Here is a 7511-nt window from a genome sequence, read left to right as displayed (position 1 = left end):
TAAATTATTAAAATAAAAAAAAATTACAAAAAAAAGGCCACTACCATTGAGTCAATTCCAATTCAGAGCAAGGACAGGGTGGAACTGGAAGCATCCACTTGTCTACATCAAGTGACCTGGAGGATAGTTGCCTGGACAACAGACAGGAAGAGATCCTGTCTGCACCCATTTTGGAGAGGGGTGGGTCAATAAAACACCAAACTTGTGAATTGTATTATTGATATCGCATGCAGGTAAAGTTTTACTAACGACAGTTTGGGGATGGTTGCAGCAGTCCAGCAAAGAGCACTTTCCAGAAATAAAGGCTGAATGTCGAAGTGCACATGGACCAAGGGAAGTCACTGTTAAAGTCAGGTGTATTATGGCCTAAAGCAGAGAATATGTGAGGGCATGGGTATGAGTTCAGTTGACTGTGTGAAGGTCTTCAGCTGTGTGACTCATAACAATTTATGGATCACACTGTGTTCATGCAGGGGCTACACATTCACTAGTCACATTGGTGGCGGTGTTGAGCACCATCAATTTTGGACTGACCTATAGCTGACTGTGCAGCAGGTTTTCAAAGACAGTACATTATAGGAGAGGAGACTGCCCATCCTTCTCCCTAAGAGCAGCCAATGGATTCGAACCCATATCTTCCAGTGCCAATCAGTGGCAATTAATATTATAAAGTAAAATTTCTATGAATGATTGTATGAAAAGCCAATGCAATTTGATCACCTTCACTTAAAAAAAATTTTAAGAGCATCAGTTCTCTATTAGAAACATACTAACGGCTGGAAGTTGCTAGAATTCTACACACACACACACACACACACACACACACACACAAGAAGAGATGCAGCAGAAGAAAATCTCCAGATAAATATCAGATTTTGGCAAAGCCATCAGCTACTAAGTAAGAAGCAACATCTTCTAAGAGACGCTGCTGGTGGGGTAAATAGTCCAAGACTTGCCTGCTAACTGAAGGGTTGGCGGTTCAAATCCACTAGCCACTCAATGGCAGAGAAGACCTGATGATCTGCTCCCATAAAGATTAAACTGCCTCAACTGCTATCAAGCCAATTTAGACTCATCCCAACTCTATACACCAAGACAACTGCCTCCTAGGATTTCCAAGGCTTATCCTTTATGACGGAAAGGGCGCTCTGGTGGCCTAGTTGCAAAAAACTGTGCTGCAATTCCAAAGGCACGCGGTTCGAGGCCCCCAGCTGCTCCATGTGCTAGAGGATCAGCTATGGGTCGGTTTCGACTCGGGGATACACACAACAAACAACATCCTTTATGAAAGCAGATGACATCATCATTTTCCTTCACAGCGGGCAAAGTGGCTAGTGAGTTCAAGCCACCAACCTTTCACTTCTCAGTCAAGTGCTTGGCCTCTGCACCACCAGGGCTTCCCCTCATAAAGATGCCACTCAGGGAACCCTCTGAAGCAACTCTACTCTCCCATCAAGGGCTGCCGTAAGTTAGGGACCCAACACTGACCATTCCTTTAGAAATGCTCCCAGCACTAAAACTGCAGATGCTACCTACCATGCATGCTTTGGAGAAAAATTATCAATAGTACAACCATGACAAAAGTAATGTTTGGACACCTATCCACCATCTAGGAGGACTCTAAGAAGTCTCACTGAGGGCAAGGAAAAGTTTCCACCGCAATGACAACACACTTGGGTTAACTAGACTGATTTCCAGCCAGTGAGCTTTCCCTTGTATACCTTCCAAAATTAGCTGGATACTGACAGGTGGAAATAACAACAGGAATAAGCAAGAAAAAGACATGTGCTTGCCAAGGGCAGAATGACGTGTCTGGAGGTGCTGAGAGAGGGCATGGCTCTCCTCCAGGTAGCCCTAATACACACTCACCACAGCACACTGAGCATATTATAAAGATGGTAAATCTGGGGGTAGGGACATACAAAGGTCATTAGTCCAGCAAGACCTTCAAGATCTAGAAAAATAAGATAGATGACCACTACATGGTCACATCTTTTTGCTGTGTTGCTGCTGTATACCGGCAAGTCAGAACTAACCCGTAGCTCACCGCCCCCCAGTGGGTTTTCAGAGGTAGTAAATCATGCAGGAGAGTGCCCGTCTTTCTCCCATGGAGGATCTGATGGATTTGAACCACGTGCCTTTGGACTGATAGCACATTTCATTACCAGCAAGACACCAGAGTTCCCTATGTTGTTGTTAGGTACCATCAAGTACCTAACAACTGTGAGTCACAGCAACCTCGTGCATTACAGATGTGAACCTTGCCCTATGCTGCAGCATCCTCAGGATCTCGGGCATGCTCGCGACCACTGCAGTGGTCACTGTGTCAATCTATCTTCCTGAGGGTCTGTCTCTCTTTCTCTGATGCTCCAACTTGCCCAGCATGATGTCTCTCTCCAAGGATTGGGTCCTCCTGAGACTACACCCATGGTGGATGAGATAGTTTCACTATCCTTGCTTCTAAGGAGGAATCTGGTTACACTTCCTTCAAGGAAGACTTTGTCATTTGAAACCCCTGGGATATTCAATACTTTTTGTCAGCACCATAATTCAAAGGCATCAATTCTTCTTCAGTCTTTTTTATTCATTATCCTGCTTTCAGACATGTAGGAAACAACTGAAAAGGTCATCACACGAATTGGGTGTCCCGTAGTCTTTAATCAGCATGTTTGTTCTTTATAACTATAGAGAGGTTCTTGACAGCAGACTTCCCCAGTGTAACAGATCTTTTGATTTCGAGGCTGTTGCCACCATGAAATGTTGATTGTGGATTCAAGTAAAGTGAAATTATTGTTGACAACTTCAATCGTGTCCTGTCTATTACTATGTTGTCTATTGAGCTAGTAGTGAGAATTTTTGTTGTTTTGATGCTGCGGTGTAACCCACATTAGAGGCTGTAGTATTTTATCTTCTGCAGTAAATGTTTCAAGTCTTCTTTAAGCAAGGTTGTGACACATAAGGAAATTTTAAAATTACCCTTCAATTTTAGAGAAGTGTTTCAGGCAGGCAGTTTGCTGTATTATGTGTTTGTGAATAAGTATGGTTTACAAGTTGTTGTACTGCTAGAAGCCATTATGAAATAGTTAAGCACCACAACAAGATAAAGGTAAATAATCCAATAGAAAAATTGGCACAGGATATGAACAGGCACTTCACCGAAGACGACATTCAGTTGGCTAACAAGCACATGAAGAAATGCTCAAAATCCCTAGCCCTAAGAGAGATGCAAATTAAAACAACTATGAGATATCATCTCACCCCAGTCAAAATAGCAAAATTTAACAGAACAGCAAGCAACAAATGCTGGCGAGGTTGTGGAGAAACTGGAACCCTGATTCACTGTTGGTGGGAGTGTAAAATGGTGCAACCCCTGTGGAAAGCAGTATGGCACTTTCTCAAAAAGTTGCAAATAGAGATACCATTTGACCAAGCAATTCCACTACTGGGAATATACCCTGAAGAGACCATAGCTGACATCCAAGCAGATATATGCACACCCATGTTTATTGCAGCTTTGTTCACAATAGCAAGGAGTTGGAAACAACCTAAGTGCCCATCAACAAACGAATGGCTAGAGAAGCTGTGGTATATTCGCACAATGGAATACTATGCTGCATTAAAAAACAAGGAACTCATGCAATATTATTCAAAATGGTTGACTCTGGAGAACATTATGCTGAGTGAAATATCCCAGTCACAAAAGGACAAATATTACATGATGCCACTGTTGTAGAATGGGACTGTCCTTGGGGTTGGGGAGAGACTGAGTAAGATGGGTTCAATAATGTATACTGCAATGAAACAGAGGAGGGAGAAAACTGTTTAAAAGAGATATATGACTAGGTACTTCTGTCATCACAGGAGTCTAAAGAGATGGCTACATGGTGGAGGGGACCTGGGGAAGGGTTTGTAAAACAATGAAAGAATCCTTTCTTTTACTTTTCCATAATTTTTTACTCATGTACTTATAACTTGTTAGTCAAATTTGTGTCTTCTAGGTTGCAACACCCCCATGATACATCTTCAAGGATATGAACATGTACGGCCAAGCACAATCAATAAGAGTGCATCTAAATTCCAAAATCAATCTCCATAATAGTCTATGTGTTTCCTACTGCCAAAGGGGCCCTTTAGAGTAGTGAGAGAAGATCTTCACCCTGAAACCCACAGTGTCCCTTTTCAGCAGGAAGTAGCTAAGAGAATACGCCATCCCCTTTTCCTTATGAATCAGGGTGAAGTCTCTCTCAGGGAGGAGTGATAGGGAATGGCAAAGGACACACCGACAAAGAAGATTAATCAGAACTGACTTTGACAAGCACTGTGGCAATTGGACAATTAAAAGAGACATTCGGATGGCAGGGAAGAAGAACAAACTGGGGAGGAGGGTGGAGAGAATGGTGCGGCAATGAAGGAGTGAAAGCCCAGAATCCCTGTGAATGTCCATTGAAACTAATAAAATTTAATAATAATTTTAAAAAAAACATTTCCAACCTTATTTCAAACACCAGCAGGGGTGATCATGGTGAGCAGGGTTCTGTTGAGCTTCCAAACTAAGACTAGGAAGAAAGTCCTGGCAAATGACTTCCAAATTAACCCGAGAAAACTCCATGGATCGCCACAGAGATTCTTCAGTGTAGTGCAGGAGGGTGAGCCTCCTCATTTGGAAGGGATTGTGGACTCGAGCATTTTGGTGATTTTGAGGATGGTACAGGATGGATATTTTTGTTCTGCTGTACTTAGGGCGGACACAGGTCATGGCTGACTAAGATAGCAACTAACGATCTCAGGCAGTGGTCAGCTTTCTATGTCATATCTGAATGCCAAAACACGGGAGGGGGGGGAAGTTAGCCAGCCCATTTTGACTGATACTGACCTTGGAGGACAGAGCAGAACTGTCCCATAGAGTCCCATGGCTGTATCTATCTCCAGTGGAGCAGCTTGCAGATCTGAGATGCTGAATTTTCCATTAGCAGCCAAGTTTCCATCTCCACGTGACCAAGATTCCACATATATTAATAACAGGGTCTGTGTATAACTACTAGGGAGCTCTAGTGGCCTCGTGGTAAGAAACAGTGCTGCAATCCCAGAGACACATGGTTCTAATCCACAAGCTGTTCCACAGGAGAATGACAGGCAATCTCCTGGGCTATTTACTACCTCTGAAAACCTACTGCAGGGTCAGCTAGGGGTTGGTTCCAACTTGAAGGCAAATAACAACAACATAAATCATGACTGGGTGTTTTAGACCACATTTGTCTCAGAATTACTACCTGAAAGGCCAAAACACAAGCGTACCTAGACATTGCAAAAAAGGAGAATGTGCTAGCCTCACTTTTATAAAAATGTTAACTTCATTTAGAAAAGTGTAGGGCTGTACGCTTTTGAGTTCTTATTTCCCAGGGGTAGTGACTGATTGGCACCAGAACATCTTCATGCTGGTCCAGGGGCCTGCATCTGAGTGAAACTCTGCCCAAGCTGAAGGATGAAACCTTTGACTGAAGCTCTGAGGTCATGTCACTCTGCTGTAACTTTCATTTCAATTGTTTGGGAGTCCAAATTGCATTTGGTTAGCTACTGTCATGGCAAGGAATGGCTGTTTCAAGAAAGGAAACTGTAGTAAACAAGTCTGGAGTGGGGAAATCTCAATTTTATTACTAACTACAGGGTGAAGATAAGCATGAATTTTACTTATTTCCCAACCTGTGTGAATGTATCTGGAGCTCACCGTCCCACTTCTCCATCGTCATCGGCAGCTGGGCAGGCAGCACGCGCTCAGCCCCAGACACCCAGAGCTGGGTCAGGGCTCCCTAGTTAGAGGGACACTGCATTCAGATTGCCAAACAGGGAGGGGCCCGCCTCTGACAGCCCTCACTGCCCCTGTGGTTGGTTAACTCCCTGGACTAACCCACACAGTATCCAATGAATATCTACAGTTCAAATTTCAGTACAACCAGAAAGGGAACAGAAGGAGCTCTGGTGGCTTAGTGGTAAGAAATTGTCCTGTCAATGCAAGGTTGCTGTTGTTACATGCTGTTGAGTCACCTGTGACTCACAGCTACCCTATAAAAACAGCTCTGAATCCTGCCCTATCCTGAGCCAGTCTCACTGACTCCAACACACCAAATTAACCCTATTGCCCCAGTTATTATGTCAATCTATCTCATCTGGGATCTTATTCTCTTGAGCTATCTCTCCACTCATTCAAGCACGATATCCTTCTCCAAAGACAGGTCCCTCCTGGCCATGTGCTCACAGTATGTAAGAGGAAGTTTCAAAATCCTTGCCTCCAAAGAGAAACTTGGTTTCACCTTCTCCACGAGAGAAAGACCTATTTGTTCCCCTGGCAGTCCAAGGTATGTTTAATACTCTTCTTTAGCACCACAACTCAAATGCATCAATTCTTCTGCCATCCTTAGTCATTGGATAGCTATGCGATTCAAATCTACCATCTGCTCCATAGGAGAGAGATGGGCCTTCTCCCCCTAGGAGAAACTGCCTCTGAAAGTCCACTCGGGAGGGTCAGCTATTGGTAAGTTCTGACTTGACAGTACACAACAACAACAAAAAGGGAACAAAGAAAGAGATGGGGTGAGGACTAGGGGGGTGGGGAAGGGCTGTCAGTGGCAAGTACACATGTTCCCCAAAAGGATGTGCTATCTCAACCCTGCACAGACCCAACCCGGAAGTCTATCAGAGCCTCACAGGGACCTCATCCACAGGGCTGTACTGTAAACCTAAAGGCTGTGTCTCTCTAGCAGTCTGAACACACCAGCGACTCCGCAAGAGGAAGACGGACACTGTAAGTCACTTCTGACTGAATGTCAATGAGTTTGAGTTCTGTGAACGTTTTCCTGGGGCTTGCATTGGGCCCCCCGTTGGTCTGTCCAGCCTCACTCATTAGTCTTGGGTGCTGGTTCAATCAGAAGGAACAAGAGCAAAGGTCAAGGTGCTTGATGCAAGGTCGTTTCACCCTTGTGGTAATTCTTTCCAAAAGTGCTTTGGTCTAATTTTCAAATAAGAGAACAAGAAATCAACCCCAAATGGCAAAGAGTGTCTACCATAGAGGCACCTGAAAGAAAGGAAGGAGATATGGAAAGCAGCACTGCTGGATGACAAGGGTAACATCCCTGAGAGATAACGGGAAAAGACAGCCCCTAACTTGAGGGGCTCTAGGACGTTTCTTTCTGAAGTGCCATGACCTAGAGTCTATTTTCAAAACGTCTGGTGGAGAATCTAATCCTGAAGTACACATTTTATCACATTCGTACCACAGATTATGGTGACCAAAGAAACAGACACTTAAAAGAATTTTACACAATCACCATTCAATTTTTATTTCAATTCAATTTTCAATTTACTCGTAAACTATTCCTCTTTAACAACGTCAAATAAATGATTTTTACTTAAATCCCTCTTTCTTCCAATTTCTATCATGATGTTTAGCATGTAGATGGTAGGAAAAACCTATCAATTATTTTATTGAGTAATATAATTATAATTCTATTAACTAA

The 7511-nt window shown here is 43.4% G+C and overlaps 1 protein-coding gene across 2 annotated transcripts in view; it reads right to left on the bottom strand.

Moving 5' to 3' along the window:
• ATP8A2 (ATPase, aminophospholipid transporter, class I, type 8A, member 2) overlaps positions 1-7511 on the bottom strand; it is a 720462-nt gene that overhangs the window by 591233 nt on the left and 121718 nt on the right. The window lies entirely within an intron of this gene.

This window comes from Elephantulus edwardii, unplaced genomic scaffold (assembly GCF_000299155.1).
Source record: "Elephantulus edwardii isolate Elephantulus edwardi_28Jun2011 unplaced genomic scaffold, EleEdw1.0 scaffold00135, whole genome shotgun sequence".
Taxonomy (NCBI): Eukaryota; Metazoa; Chordata; class Mammalia; order Macroscelidea; family Macroscelididae; genus Elephantulus; species Elephantulus edwardii.
This window is presented reverse-complemented; position numbering and strand designations above follow the sequence as displayed.